Source organism: Peromyscus leucopus, chromosome 4, assembly GCF_004664715.2.
Source record: "Peromyscus leucopus breed LL Stock chromosome 4, UCI_PerLeu_2.1, whole genome shotgun sequence".
Classification (NCBI taxonomy): Eukaryota; Metazoa; Chordata; class Mammalia; order Rodentia; family Cricetidae; genus Peromyscus; species Peromyscus leucopus.
Window position 1 is genome coordinate 13,901,550 of NC_051066.1, and position 16,328 is coordinate 13,917,877.

The window sequence follows — 16,328 nt, forward strand, 5'->3', positions numbered from 1 at the left end:
TGTGTGTGTGTCTATTCAAAAATTCTGCTAGGAGCTGGCTATGGTGGTGCATGCCTTTAATCCTAGTGGTCAGGAGGCAGACTTCACCCTTGGAGGTTAGCAGGAAGAAGCTCTGCGTCCTGTATCTTAGGGAACCGCACAGCTCTGTATTGGCTCTTTGACAGTATCTCTGTGTGATTTAGCTCTTGGGGTTGGAGAGACGGCGAAACAGCAGCTGAGTGCTTTCTGTTCTTGTAGAGGACCCAGCTCTGCTTCCCAGCATCCACACGGCAGTTCACGACCGTTTGCAGCTCTAGTTCCAGGGGACCCAAATCATTCCTCTGTCCTCCGCAAACAGTAGACATGCACACACACGTGCATGCAGGCAAAACACCCATACACATTTAAAAAAAAAAAAGACTTAAGTAAATGTGAAGTACAATTACACTCCAAAAATGTTAATTAAAAATTAGGAATTACATTCAGGGATATTTATAAGTTTAAGGTTGCAAGATTCTGCATTTTATTTGTTTTTTGTTTGTTTGTTTGTGAGACAGGGTTTCTCTGTGTAGCTTTGGAACCTGTTCTGGAACTCGCTTTGGAGACCAGGCTGGCCTCAAACTCACAGAGATCCCCCTGCCTCTGCCTCCTGAGTGCTGGGATTAAAGGCGTGTGCCACTACCGCCTGGCTCAGCAAGTGTTCTTAACCACTGAGCCACCTCTTCATCCCTTGCATTTTTTCTTTTATGGTTTTCTCTGGGTTAAAGGAGCTTGCCCATTAACAGCGGGTTATCCTGGGGCTCCACTAAAGTGTTTAATGAAATGATGGGGCAGATTCGGCAACAATTCAAGCTGCACTGAAGCACCCTACTGGCCAGCTGAAGTGTTCCTTAGAGGCACAAGGACTCTGTGTGGTTCAGGACAGTGAGCTTTTTCTTTGTCAAGTAGAAATAATAGCCAGACACGGAGACTACGTCTATAGTCCCAGCATTCAGGAGGCAGAAACAGGAACATCAGGAATTTAGGGCCATCCTTGGCTATATAGCAAGTTTGAAGCCAGCCTGTGGCAACATGAAACCCTGTCTCAAACAAGAAAACAAACAAATGTTAAGTGTTTAAGGAAATTTAGCTGCATCATAAAAGTTCCTTACCATTGCTCTTCAAATCCAAAACTTCTCCCTTAGAATTTGTTTGTTTGTGACAAGGTCTCCTGTGTAGCACAGGGTGGCCTGTGTCCCAGGTCCTGCCTTAGCCTTCAGCTTACAAGTCTGGGATACTACACTATTACAGTTTCAACTAAGTTCTGAAAACACTAAACTAAGGGCTGGAGAGATGTGGTTAAGAGTGCATGGTGCTCTTACAGAGTACTAGAGTCTAGTTCCCAGCATGCATTTCTAGTGCCCTAGGTTGGAGGGGTCCTAAGTCACAGGCATCCAAGTATGAAATTTTCATATAAGAGAGAAAAGCACTTTTTAATATGTCTGTTGGTTGAAATTAAATGTTCCAACCCCATTTTAGGCATGGCCTCATGTAGCTCAGGTTATCCTCAGACTGAGCCGGGTTTGAACTCCTGATCTTCATGTCTCAGCCTCCCAAGTGCTAGGATTACAAGCAGAGCCACCAAGCCCACTGGTAAAATGGCTGCCTTTTTAATCACTTGGGCTCTTTGTTTAAAGATATAATACAGTTGCGAAATTCAAAAGTTGACAAGCCCAAGTGGATGGTCTCAGGCTATCCCCATCACTCAAGGCAGCACAGCCACCGGGAATGGAGGCAGAGGTGGGGCGAGACAGCACCCAGGGCTTCCCAGAGTACAGCAGCATCTGGGCTGATTCTCCCTGAGCCAAGGGGGGAACAGGCTTGCCACACCTGAGCCTGGGCTGGAATCCACCTGAGCTGTTCAAGAGGCCAAGTTGGTGGTCCTTTCTTACTGTAGCCCTCACATTTCCAGAAGTAATAATGGGATTACCCAGACCGACTTCCTACTGGAGCTGACTGGGCTCCTGAGACAGTGGTGTGGGGACACACAGGTCCTTACTAGGTACTGAGAACATGGCAGGACAAGTTCTCAGGGAGCCAGCACGGGCGCAGAGCAAGCTTCCAAGTCCCTCTGCTCCTAAGACCCGGGTGCCTGCCCCTGTCTACTGCACCAGAGCCTAGGCATGGTCTGTTGCTGCACCCCATTCCCAGCAGACCCCCCAACCACCTATCGCCTCTTCAGAACCTGACCGGGGTGGGATCTAAGCCCCTTGGCCCCGGTGACCCTGCTCTGTCCTCCCAAATCCGACAATATTACAAAGGATTTGTGTCCTTGATGAATAATGCAGAGTTAAATTACATCCGCTCTGGCTTAAATTTTCATATTCCTATCTCTCATCTCCATAAAGAATTTCCACTTGCAGCTTCATGGGGTTGCCTCTGCCAGCTGCGCGACGCTCCTAATGAAATTATTCCTTCCGCGGGCGAGGTGGGCTTCGGGGCGGCCCGCCCACTGGGGGAAAAGGTAAAAAGCCAGAGTTCAAATTATTTATCTCCCTAATAACTTAACCGAACACATGCATTATGTGTCAGAGGCCGGCAGCTGTCAGGGGGTCTCAAGCAGCCCTGGCAGCGGTCTATGAGGAGACAGGAGCGAAAGTCACCACCAGGGCACAGCAACCCTGACACATGCTGGGAGAACTGGGGACCCTGAGCTCTTAACTCCACAGCATTGGATAGGGATAGTGGCTTCCTGTGGGTGGCTGCAGCTGCAGCCCCTTGTGGAGTGCGGGGTCTCCCCAGAGGCTGCCAGGAGCTATTGAGGGTTAGTGTCCACAGACTTCCCACCCAGGCCTACACAGAGTAAGTGTTCAGAAAATATGGAATGATAAAGTGGCCCAGCCCAGGAGCAGCGAGGAGGAAAGCCTGGAGCCTGCCCCCAGGGACCTGAGGTCCAGCCAGCCAGGAGGAGGTGGGATCCAAAACAGCTGGGACAGCTGCCCAGGGAACATCAGAGGAAGAATGGGAAGACACCCGAGGCAGGGAGCCCTTGGGGCAAGAGGAGGCAGAGGCCTTGGAAGGAAGCAGCCAGGAAGACGCAGGGCGGTTTAAGGGTCCTGAAGCACACAACAGATGCAGACCACCTTTGGGGTGAGAGGCAGGCGACCCCAGCTCACCTCTCCCAGGTTCTTTCAGCCTTTGCAGGCCTCAGTGGCCATTTCTTTGGGCTCCCACACTTCCCAGCTGGACAAGGTGAACAAGAAGAAACTCCAGGTTGAGCCCAGCTCCTCAGTTGGCCTTATTCTACATCTTGGCCCATGGCTCCAGACTCTAGCCCCTCAGGAGACACCAACGGCCCCTTGTCTTGTACTTATAGCCACTTAATCTGTTTGAGCGGATGGCCCCCAATATATCTCCAAATATTGATCAGCGTTGGGCTGATAGAAGTTCAAGCTCACAAGGTCTCGCTCTTTGACCCCCAAATAGGGTATGAATCTCAATCGAATAGACTGATATTCACACTTGGCTTCTACGCACCGGCCGGAGGCTGCGGGAAAAATCAATGAAGAGTGCTGAAGACTCACGATTTATAGAACACCTGCCATTTTAATATTAGAATAAATGTTATATTGCACAGGGGGAGGGGTCACAGGAAAATATTTCTTAGAGAGCTGTTTCTGTTGGAGAATGATGTGCGTGGGATTTTATGAAGTTAAATTTATAGACCTCATTTAGGCTTATAATTTAAAACTCCTGATGAGAAAGACATTAAGTAGAGTGCTTGGGTGGGGGGCAGGGGCTGGACAAGTGGGTGGGCCCAGAGCTAGAGAGAGCGCTAGCTGGGGCATGGGGCCAGGAGGCCATTTCTGCCAAGACCTGCGCAGCCAGACATGGGGTCACTGCAGGCTCAGAGAGCTGGGCTGGGCTAGGGCCAGCAGGTCATTCGGTAGAGCAGCCCGGGTATCCCTTCCTAGGGTCTCAAGACTCCAACCCCAGAATGCCCGACACAGCAGACCCTGGAGCGTGAGCCCACTTGCAGAGATCCTTGCACACACAAGGCTGATATATTTGTAAGGGTGCACACATATCCACTCAAGGTGGTGTTGCTCATCCCATGCGTGTGTGCACATAGCCACAGAATGTCCAGTTGCATGCATGCATACAGATATATGCATGCACACAATGCTCTAAATGCACACATGCACAGACATGTGCACACACTGAGTGTTCACCCAAGCACATGCTCACACACACAGGAGCACACAAAAAGACATTCATATACTCAGTTATGCATGCATGCGCGCGCACACACACACACACACACACACACACACACACACACACACACACAAGCAAATGCTCCCATTTTCCGCCTGAAGATCCTCTGGGCCTGAACATTCACCTGCTGCTCCTTAGGGGCTTCACATCACCCTTGTCAGAAGGATACCTCAATGCTCTTTTCCAGACAAACTTTTAGGAAAGGGCCCTGGGCTCTGGAGCCAGGTGCTATTCTGAAGGCCACTGAAGGAGTGCATTGTCAGGGATGCGGCCTCAGAAGGGAGCAGACGTCTGCCAAGACAGCAGCATGGAGACCAGACCGTCATCCCACAGGAGCCTGACACACCACAGAAGGGACCCACAGTGGGGTGAGTGGGAAGAACTGCACCTGGGAGGTCGGTCCAGGGCCCCAGAGGGTCTCCTCAGGACTCTTGTACCTTCAATAGCCTATTTCTCAGTTGGTTAGCCAGCGCCTTATATGTGGCTTTGAGGCTGTTTTCCCACACATAACTAGAGAGGGCTAGCTATCTGTCCTGTGTCTGTTGGTCTGAGAGTGTAGGACTCCAGGCCCTGTGTCTGATTCTGAAATCTCCTGAGGGAGACTCTATCCTGCTCCTTTGAAGTCCCTGCAGGACACATGCTAGAGAACCTGTGTCAAGCTCTACAACAGATTCTCCAAAGGAGCAGACAAGAGCTGAACCTGGCAGGGCCTAAAGGATTAGGGGAGCCACAGGCAGGGGAGCCACAGGCAGGGGAGCCACAGGCAGGGGGGCCACAGGCAGGGGAGCCACAGACAGGGGAGCCACAGACAGGGGAGCCACAGGCAGGGGAGCCACAGGCAGGGGGGAGCCACAGACAGGGGGGAGCCACAGGCAGGGGAGCCACAGACAGGGGAGCCACAGACAGGGGAGCCACAGGCAGGGGAGCCACAGACAGGGGAGCCACAGAGAGACAAGCCACAGACAGGGGAGCCACAGACAGGGGAGCCACAGGCAGGGGAGCCACAGACAGGGGGGGGCCACAGACAGGGGAGCCACAGACAGAGGAGCAACAGGCAGGGGAGCCACAGACAGGGGAGCCACAGACAGGGGGCACAGGAGGGAGCCACAGACAGGAGAGGCAGGGGAGCCACAGACAGGGGAGCCACAGACAGGGGAGCCACAGACAGGGGAGCCACAGGCAGGGGAGCCACAGACATGGGGGAGCCACAGACATGGGGGAGCCACAGACAGGGGAGCCACAGAGAGACAAGCCACAGACAGGGGAGCCACAGACAGGGGAGCCACAGACAGTGGGGAGCCACAGGCAGGGGAGCCACAGGCAGGGGAGCCACAGACAGGGGAGCCACAGACAGGGGAGCCACAGACATGGGGGAGCCACAGACAGGGGAGCCACAGGCAGGGGAGCCACAGGCAGGGGAGCCACAGGCAGGAGAGCCACAGGCAGTGGGGAGCCACAGGCAGGGGAGCCACAGGCAGGGGAGCCACAGGCAGGGGAGCCACAGGCAGGAGAGCCACAGGCAGGGGAGCCACAGACAGGGGAGCCACAGGCAGGGGAGCCACAGACATGGGGGAGCCACAGACATGGGGGAGCCACAGGCAGGGGAGCCACAGGCAGGGGAGCCACAGGCAGTGGTAGAAGTGGCCAGAAGTGCCCCTCCTGATCTAGGACTCCCTGGGAAAACTGCGAGAGGTGGGTCCTGACCTCTGACTCCCCAGTGTAAGATAGGGATAGCCGCTGTCTGCCCTGCAAGCCACCCCTAGGCTTCATCCAGACCCACTCTGGCTACCTCCCATCACACAGCCCCTGGCCACCCATTTCACAATCAACATCGCCACCGAACCGGATCGACCTGCACACTCCAGGTCTGGACCAGGGGGCACATCCTGTACCCCAGGACAGTCCATTCTCTCCCTCTTCATGACTCAGAAGCCATTTCAAACTTCTGGGCCCAGCTCCTGTCTTCTGCCCCAAACCACTCTGTTAGTGTCACACTTAGCACTAAAAGGGGAGTGCAAGTGCTCAGACCTCAAAGGAAAAATACAGGCAACATGGAGGATCCAGCCAGGCGGTGCAAGCCTGGGTTGGAGGCAGTAGCCTCAACTTGAACTACCCTCAGCTCAGCTCCAACGTGAGAAAAGGCCACTCACTGCCTGCCTAGCTTGTCCCTGGTCATACAAGTACTGGCCACTTCCCCAGGGAACCACTTCAATGCCCAGCAGGGGAAGTCTGCATCCACAATTGGGAAGTGGATCCCTCACCACCCAGCATTCTCTTTCTTCATCGGTGGCGGTGGCGGGGATGTTGCATTAATGAGAACAGCACCAATTGGCTCAGCCTGCCTCAGTGATTAGGGATGGCTCCATCATGTGACCTGCAGGCACCCAGGAGAGCAGGGCAAGAAACAGAACAGGGGTGCGGGTGGGAAGAGTGTCCCAAACAACAAATGGGCCCCAGGACTGGGAGGGACAAAATATGGGTGGAGCGCCCCACACAGGACCGGGGTGGCTCTCTGGATACAGCCCACATCCTCCCAACAACACTGAAACCCACAGCGCTGTTTTTTATCTTCCCTCCTCCAAATGCCACCTGCTGCAGGTTCCTTCCTGCCTCTGGGAACGTCCTTCCTGGCACTGGTGATCAGCTGCTGTCTTAGCTGCAGCCCCAGGCTCCCGAGCCCGGGAGGGGTGGGAACAGGGCCTCCCCACCCCCACGCAGCCCTGGGCTCTCTAAGCTGCACTTTAATCACAAGTGCTTGGGCAGTGGCCGGGGAGCCACTGGCCGAGTCTCTCCTGTAATGAGATGGGGGCTCCGTCTCGCACTTCCTTCCATAAACCCTGCCCACTGCCCACAGCGCCGCAGGGGGTGGAGCAGGCATATTTTACATTTTCAACTTTATTAAGGGAGTCGGTCGAGCTGGGGAGACTGCCTCCTCTCCGTGGTCCATTCTGCCCCCGGAGGCGATAAATCTCCAAGCCTGTGATTTGTGGCTCTGAGCTCCCAATAAATTAAATCTTTCTCGATGAAAAGGTTGGAGCTCCGGGCTCAACACAGGTCACGGTATCCGTCCGAAGCCAGTGGGCTGGGAAGCAGGCACAGTGCCCAATCTGCACTGTCAATCCCCGCCGCCGGTGCTCTTCTGGAAGTGAATAGCTCACTCTGGGTCCTGAGGAAAGCGGGGTGGAGAATTATTCACTTCCTGTACAGAGCTGCGTCCTCTACACCAACGGACCCCCAGACAAGTCTGTGGTCCCCCTTTAGACCTTCACTACCAGAGGGCATTTTGGCTTAGTACAAAGATTCCAAATTCCACTCCAGAGATGAAGTAAGCTTGCCCAGCACAGAAGGTAATACAGTTCAGACAGGCGTGGGGAGATGGATGCTGCCTCAGGCAGTTCCACACTCCATAGCTTCCCAGGGTACTGTAGCAGTCTCTGTTCTCCATCTGTGAAAGGAAGAAGTAGCCACCCAGGGAGCTGGCACCATGCCTCAAGTGCAGTCATCACTTGGGGACATGCTCTAAGACTCGGACCCAGAGGATGGAGCTGGCAAGGAATAGAGAAGGCATGAACTCCAGCCTCGCTGCCAGCTCACCTCTGGCTCACTAGTGGGTGTCAGTGCCCAGGACAGATTGGTGCTAAGTAATAGGGCCCCAACAGCTTCCTCTCAGACCAGGAGAAGCCCACACCCATCAGAGCTGAGCTCCCTGCCTTTCCTGGGAGGTGCCCTGAGGGCTGGCGGCTGATAGAGATTTCACAGCTCTTGGCTGTGTTTAAACTTCAAATCGGTGTCAGCGACCAAAAGATCTGCATTTTGGAACAAAAAGATTTATGCCCCTAGTTAACACCTGACCCCCAAGGAAAGTGCCCAAATCACTCTATACAGAATAACCTTGCTGAGTCTGAGGAAGCTGGGGTCCTGTCCAGGAGCCAAAGTCAACACTGCTGGGCCCTGGTGCTCCAGTTTCAGGTGGTGGGATTGACTGGGGTCTGGGAGCTCACATTCTTGATGGGCAGGGGCTTAGGCACTGGCACCGGACACAAAAGCCTTAACCCCAGCTTCCTGGACTCAGGTTGCAAAACCATTACGTTGATTAATCAAATCGCTTGCAAAGCTCCGGGCCTCTTTGGCTGATTGCGTTGGGCAGCCCCTCCTGCAACCCCCCTTAGAAGTCTTGACTATTTATTCTCTTTTGGGTGGAGGAGTGAGGGGCTGGGCCAGGTCACCCTGCCTTGGGGAGGGTGGGTGTGGGAAGGAGGAAGAGACTGATGGATACTTAATTGCCATACAAGATATTGGCATTGATTCTCAAGTAGACAAAACAGACACACCTTGTCTCTCAGTCTAGGCTCACCTCAGGGAGGGAGCAAACAGGAAGGAGCCCGGGGTCAGGAGGCTTTGTGCTCCAAGGAGCCAGGGTTGCACTCTCCACCCACTTACTGCCTGAGCCAGCCCACCTGGACACATACAGAGGGGAGACTTGGGGAGGACTCTCCCCAGCTTCCACAAACACAGGGTTGGCCTGCTGTCTTTCCCATCTGAGATAGAATCAGGCCAGGCCTGCTGGGGTCACAGCTGGCAGCAAGTCTCCAGCACACCCTAACGTCTCTGCCGCACGTTTCCCCCTCCCAGAGCGTCAACCTCTCTTCCTTACGCACTCCCGCCCAAGCCCTCCCAGCAACCCAGCTCTTTTCTGAGGCCCCCCATCTCCATACCTGCTCGGTCCCCAGTGGCTCACTCTGCTGGAATCACACACAAGTGGGCTACAGATCTGTGTGTGGTACCCAGGCCTTTTAAATCAGGACAGGAAAGCCGGGGTGAGGGACAGAGTGGAGTTGGCATGGGTCAGGTGGCAGAGCCAGGCTAGAGGAGGGGATCAAAAAACAGACACTGGGTTCCAGGGTCACACACCAGGTCTGTACAGAAGTATCCTGAGACTAACGCCACAATTCCCCCCAGTGTGGTTCAACACAAAGAGAAAGATTAGCCCCGGAGGTCAGAAGCCTAGGTGTGGTGGGACCATGTTCTCTCAGAGGCTCTGCCTCTCCCAGTTCACTACGGCTCCGCTATCCCTTGGCTTGTGGCCACATCACCCCAACCCCCACCTCCGTCATGACATGACGGTCTCCCTGTGAGTTTCTAAGTTTCTAAACTCTTCCTTCCTCTGCCTGCCCCTAAGACAGCTGTCACTAGATGAAGTTCATCCTGACCCTGAATCTCATCTGCAGAGACCCTTTTTTAAAGAGGGGCTGGGGTGGGACTTGGACATACCTTGGGGCACAATTTAGCACACAGCTTGGGGAGCCTTAGTTCTGCTGTGGGACGAGCTGGGGCACACCCCATCATCTACATAAATGGACATGTCTGTCTTCCTTTAGAGCAAAAGCAAGGCACTGCAGAACCAGCCAGGAAGCCCTACCCAAGGGATCTGGGAGACCCTGCCCACTTTCTGGCCTAAGATTTGGAACTTGGGGCTCTTCCCGCTACAGCTAGGCAAGGCGAGGACAAGGAGGCCATGGGCTGTGGGTAGCTGCATGTGTCTGCTCTCCTAAACAGTCTTGGTCTCAAAGAGCCTTGCTCCAGATGCCTTGATGGCCCTGAACGCCTCTTCAGGTGGCTGTTCTTTCTCATCCAGGCTCTGCCATCGGTGCATCAAAAACCAGCAGATCGGGGCTGGGGCTGGGGCTGGGGCTGAGCTGGTAGAGTGTGCCTAATAAGCAGAAAGCCCTTGGTCTGATCACCAGCACTGTACAATCTGGGTGTGGTTGGCACTGCCTATGATCCCAGCACTCAGGAGATAGCAGAAAGGTTAGAAGTTCAAGGTCATCTTTGCCTTCATAGAGTTTAAGGCCAGCCTGGACTACAAGAAACCCTGTTTTAGAAGGGGTGTGGAGGTGGATCACGGAATGGCTACTCTTTTGTTTTTTGTTTTTTGGAGACAGGGTTTCTCTATGTAGCCTTAGCTGTCCTGGAACTCACTAGGTAGACCAGGCTAGTCTCGAACTCATGGAGATCCACCTGCCTCTGCTTCCCAGGTGCTGGGATTTAAGGTATGTGCCACCATTGCCCTGCAGAATGGCTATGTACTCTTAAGTATGCTGACTGCCTCTTGGAGTCATTAGCAGGATACCAGGTAATAACTATATCTTCTCAGGTATGTGGACTGAGGTCTGCTCTGGCCAGAGCAGCCACCAACACAGCCCCACCAGGGGCTTCCGGAGGGCTCTTGCACGCCAGGACTTGTGCTCCCCTTTACTCTGCACACTATGCAAGGTCAGAGACCATCTGGTCAGTCAAGAAAGACTGAGAGAAAACCTCGGGATCCCTCTCCAGCAGTGCTGGAGTGAGGCCTCACCTTACACTCACATGGAGTGGAGTTCAACCACAGATCTGGAGCCATGGACGCAGGGGCCTGACACCTCCCCAGAGACCCCACTAGGCCTGAGGCTGGGGAAACAAGTTCCAGGGTGCAGGAAATGGATTCCACAGGCTCCGGCACACCATCTGCAGAGGCAGGGGATCTTCCTGTACTTGCCTCTTGGTGCCAGCTCCTTTCCGGGGGAGGGGGACTGGTGCAGGTGGTGGGTGGGGCTCTGAGAAGAGTGGACCATGCTGATCCAGGACTGGCATGGGAGAGGAGGCTGCCAAGGGGTTTCTGGTGGCATTGGGTTGCACAGCAGAGAAACCAGACCCGAAAGAGCAGCATCTGAGAAGGGCAGAGCCTTTGTTTGCTCCGGGGGTGAACTGCAGCCACCGGCCTCACTCTGCCTTCCTGCTGACTTAATCTGGGCTTTTGTCTGGGAAGCCCCCTAGCAGGAATGACCTGGGCTTTGGTTACAGTTCCTGAGCCTCAGCCCTGCTAATGAGCTCGGGGACAGGTGGTGAGGGTAAGCGGGAGGCTGTTTCTGTGCAACCCTGGGAACTTTCACACGAGCCCCGCCCCCAACTCTGAGAGGCTTCCCGGGTGCCGCCGCCACTCTCTCTACACCCGTGGAGACTGGGGAGGTGCGAGCTCACCGATGGGTCCCTAAGCTGCAAGCTGGCGGCCCAGCAGAGAAGAGTCACAAGACGTGCAGAGAAGTGCTTTACAGACACCAGATGCGGTCCTTCATGATGAAGCCCCCCTTCTCGAGAGCTCTCTCTCTCTCTCTCACTCACGCATTCACGTGCTCTCTCTCTCCTTTCTTTTCAGAAAGGGTCTCATGTAGCCCAGACTGGCCCTGAACTCCTGATGCTCCTGCCTCTCTACCCACCAAGTGTTGGGATTACAGACATGCACTGCCATGCTTGATTTCTTCCAAGAGTCAGGCATTTGCTATATTGCCCGAGCTGGCTTCAAACTCTTGGGCTCAAGTATCCTCCTGCCTTAGCCTCCTGAGAAGCTGGAACGATAGTCCATGTTCCAAGCTAGGCTTTAGGGGCATTTAAATGAAAACATTCACGATCTAGTGGGACTACCCTGGTGCAGGGCAGGCGAGGGGCATTTCAGCCAGAAAGCACAGGTCCTGAAGCTGGCAGGAAACTGCGGTGATGGGGAAGGAAGAAGATGGATGGCGACGCAGAGCCTCGAAGCTGAGAGAAAAGGAGGGATGGAGAATGAAGGTTCTAGGTAGAGGGTAACCCAGTTTGATCGGTCACATCCTTTATCGGGGACTATGGGGGTCCAGCCCCTCGATAGTCCCCTCCCAGGGTCCGGGAAGAATCTACAATAATTAATCTTTGATGAAAAGAAATGAATCTATGTACACGAAACTCCTTAGTCCATATACTTTATTATTCTGTGTCAGTTACAAGCTTATACTCTGCTCTCATATTTAGCTCATTTCTTGCCTGATTTCTCTCTACACTTATCTGCAGTCTCCTCTAGGTTCTATCTTAATTCCTTCATCTAGTTCAGCCCCTTCTAGGTTCTCATCCATCTTGTTCCTTCCCATATCATCTCCTCTCCCATCTCCTTCTCTCTCCTCATCTTGTTCTTCCTCATCTTGTTCTTTCCCATCTGGCTTTTCCTCATCTTCCATCTCGTTCCTCTAGTACTCTCTTCTAGCCCTACAAACTAGTTCTTCCCCATCTCAGTTTGTTCCTCTCAAGTTCTTACCCATCTAGTTCTTCCATTCTCTTTTCTCTTCTTCATCCTCTCGTGCCCTGGGAGTCCTGGTATATATACACTTACAAGCAGTATTCCCTTAGCAGTGCAAAGCCAGGCTTCCAGGGTCAAATGGAGGGGTGATAAGAATCACACAGGGAGGCAATAACCGTTAATTATCATTTGTAACCCCAAAGGGAAGTGACCAATGGGGAAATGAATTAACTAAAGGCTAAATTCAGGTAATATCTAAGAAGAGGGCTCTTATGTGCTCAACTATAGTCTTAAACGTGATTAGTAGAAAATGCTAAGAATCTATAAGTTGCTAGGTCAATGGGAGAAAATAAAACTGTCTTCTTTTTTTCCTGTGGCTCATATCTGTCCAAGCTATCTGGCATTTTTCTGCAGGGTGGGGGAAAGTGTGCTCAGTCACTAGGCAACCTGTGTACAGCTAGATGCCTCTGGTGATAGTTAAAAGGAGATCTGGAACTAGAGGTAAGGTTTGGGAAAGGAGGAAGTTAAGCTTAACTGGCACATCCGCCAGCCTTCTCAAACAGGTAGCCTGGATGCTTAAGTCTGTTCTTAGAGAGTACAGAGGTATATCTGATAAAGTACTTTCCTCCCTCTGGGGATGGACCTGGCCGGATGCTGCCAATGATGATAATTACAGGGAGGCTTGAACTGGGGTTCTGGCTGAGCATAGCTGTCAGCGCAGAAGGTTATCTAAATATTCCTAGAAGTGGTTAGGTAAGGAGTTAGAGGTCTATAAACTTAGTAAGGCTGTAAGAAAGGAGCGTCCGAGTTAAACTGTGTAAAGCTATTACTTAAGGTCCACCTGACCTGGATGGTATCTCCTTGTGGAATTTACCTTAAATCGGGAGACTTGCATGTAGACTGTTATTACTGCTAGTCCTTGAAAGTGGCCAAGGGAGAGATCTGATTCCAGAGGAAGCCTTTCCTGAGGCTGTTCTCCAAATATCTGGAATGTGTGTGTCCAGAGAGTAATCAGTCCACACTGTTAGCCCTTCTTAGGGAAAAGTCAATTGGGAAAACTATGGAGGCACACATAATTTTTAGAACAGAAAACAGCTGATATATAACAAGCCAATTAATACCAAAAACTCCTTGGAATTTGGCTTCCTCTGGAGGAATTCCCTGATCCCTTTGCCATATCAGCTGAGTTCTTATGATATATTCCTGCAGCCTGCAGCAATCTTCAGGTACCCTGGAGAGAAGGGAGTGTGAGGACCATTGGTGGGTTGGCAGAGGTGGCAGGGCCTGCCCGCAGAGCAGACAGAGTCAGCACCAGGGGCTGCCTCAGCTGAGCAGAGGGCAGGCAGGCAGCAGCCTTTGCAACCAGACCTGCTCTGTGGAACACAGGCCCTAGTGGGCACTCGTCCAAGGAGGAAACCGAGGGTCAGATAGCATCCTGGTGACAGAGCTGGGGGTCCACCTCAGCTCTTGACTGCAACAGCATCCAGGACCCACTTCCCTAGGGGTCCCAGATCTGGCTAGTGACACTGCCAGGCTTCCAGAAGGGTGATCCAGTGGGAGTTCCCTGCCATCGCTAGACAGCCTCTGCTGCCCTCTGGCTGTCACCCTGGTCGGGGACATCAACCGGGACATTCCCCTTCCTGCCCAACCTGGGATTCTGCAAACAGGTTCACAAAATTGTCAATTAAGTGGAAATCAATTCCAGGCCATTTATCATAGGCTGCCGGGGCTAAGCACAGGATGCCATCGATCGGGAGGGGGGGTCCCTAGGGAGTGATTGAGGCCAAGTGCAGCCCCACATCTGCTGCACCAGGGCAGACACTGCGATCCATCACCTGCAGAGGTTACTGTGCTCCCCCAGGATCCAGGCCTCCCAGCAGGGAGGGCGGTGTACAGACATAGGCCCAGGAGGCTCTCAATACCCTGGCCATGATGCTAAACCCATAGGCCCCTTCCTGCTCTCCAAGGCCTCAGAACCTGCATGGGACACTTTGGAGCCTCCCTCACCAGGGACCATGTGATGTCATAGCTGCAGCTGTGGCTGAACGGCAAGGGCAAGCAGCTGAGGGACAGCAGGGGCCCCTATTCGGCTTCACCTCCAGGGGGTGCTCCCTATCTCCCCACCACTGTTGGCTCCAGCCCTGGGCTCAGATACATTCCCTTAGGCACATCCCCATCACCACCCAAAGGACCTTCTGCAGGGGCAGCAGAACGGGGAGGCTCATCAGGACTCAAAGGCTCCCCACAAGATTCCCCCAGGACTCTGCACACACCCTAGGAAATCTGCATGGCCCAGAAATGTCTGGGTTTTCATAATTCCTCCATATTCCGGTGTGCTGCTGCCACTACCCAACCCACTAAAGGAAATAAAATGCTGCTCCTCCCTCACCCCACACCTGAGGCTCAGGGAGAAGCTGCCCACAGTGAAACAGGAAAGTTGACAATGGCCGTGCTATGGGGCTGGAGGGTGGAGCAGCGGTCAAGAGCACTGGCCGAGTTTAGAGGGCCCAAGACCAGTTCCCAGCACCCACATGGCCGCTTACAACTCTGTCGATCCAAACCCAGGGGATCTGACATCCTAGGGCCTTGGCGGGCACTAGGCACGCACGTGGTATTAATGCCTACGTGCAGGGAAAGCACCCATACACATAAAACAGATCTTCAAAAAGTACCCTAGTGCAAGTTATATGCTTATTATATATGTATGTATATGTATACATATGTACTGAAGACAAGAAGAAATAAGAGACTAACATCTAAGTTGTTGAAATGGAGAACCTGGAGGCAAAGGCTGAGGAACCAGTTTTATGACATTTCTAAAGCAAGTCCAAGAGTCTCCAGGAGCCTCCAGCAGAAAATATACAGATAAAGCAGCACTGAACCACACTGAAGTCAAGGACCTCAAAACCAGGGATAGAGAAGAAGCCAGGCCCAGCTCAGAGGCAGGGCAGCGGAAGGCTTAGCAGTGAGTGCTTGTCCCCTGGCAGGGGCCTGGCTCTGTCCCCTGCACTGCAAAAATAATTGACTGCTAAAAAGTAATAGGAGATGGGCAGTGGTGGTGCACGCCTTTAATCCCAGCATGAGGGAGGCAGAGGCAAGCGGATCTCTGTGAGTTCAAGGCCAGCCTGGTCTACAGAGTGAGTTCCAGGACAATCAGAGCTATACAGAGAAACTCTGTCTTGGAAAAAAAAAGTAATAGTCATAAGCTGGGTGTGGTGGTGCACTCCTTTAATCCCAGCCCTCAGGCTCCAGGCAGGTCAATCTTTACAAGTTCCTGGCCACCTTGGTCTACACAGTGAGTTTCAGTAATGGGAGAATTCCATGGAGTCTATTTGATGGGCAAAGGAATTTATTCAGGGTTTAACTCACAACAAGAATAAAGGAGTTGGTTGCGGAATCCTGGAGGGGTGGGGCACAGTCCAACAAGGGTCTCAGAAGAGCTCTGCCTTGATCTGCAGCACCAGCACCTAAGACCATGAGGTAGTGAAGAGAGAGAGGAAGGCACATATGTACATATGTATGTACATACGTACATACAGTGCATCCCAGGTCTTAAGGGTCCCCATATGGGCCACACCCAAGGGAGCAGGTACCTAGCAGCTACCTGCTGCCTCACTAGGGGTGGTGCTTCAGGGTATGGCACAACCACCCCTACATTTCAGGCCAGCCAAGTGAGGCTGTATAGTAAGAGCTTATCTTAAAAAAAATATATCATGATGTTTTTGGAGGTTTATAATGCACAGAGGCTGGAGAAGTACAGAAATGGGAATGAGTAGCCTACATCACTCTAAGGTAGGCTATGTTATGTCTCAGGCACTGATCCCTAATGCAACCATTGAAAACACAACAGAGTCGCCACATAAACCAGCAGAGAAATGAACTCATACTTGACTAGAGCTAAGGACACGGCTCGGCTGATAAAGTGCGTGTTTTGCAAGCATGATGACATGAGTTCAGTTCCCCACAACCATATAGAAATGCCAGATGTGGCTGGACATCAGGAGAGGTGGAG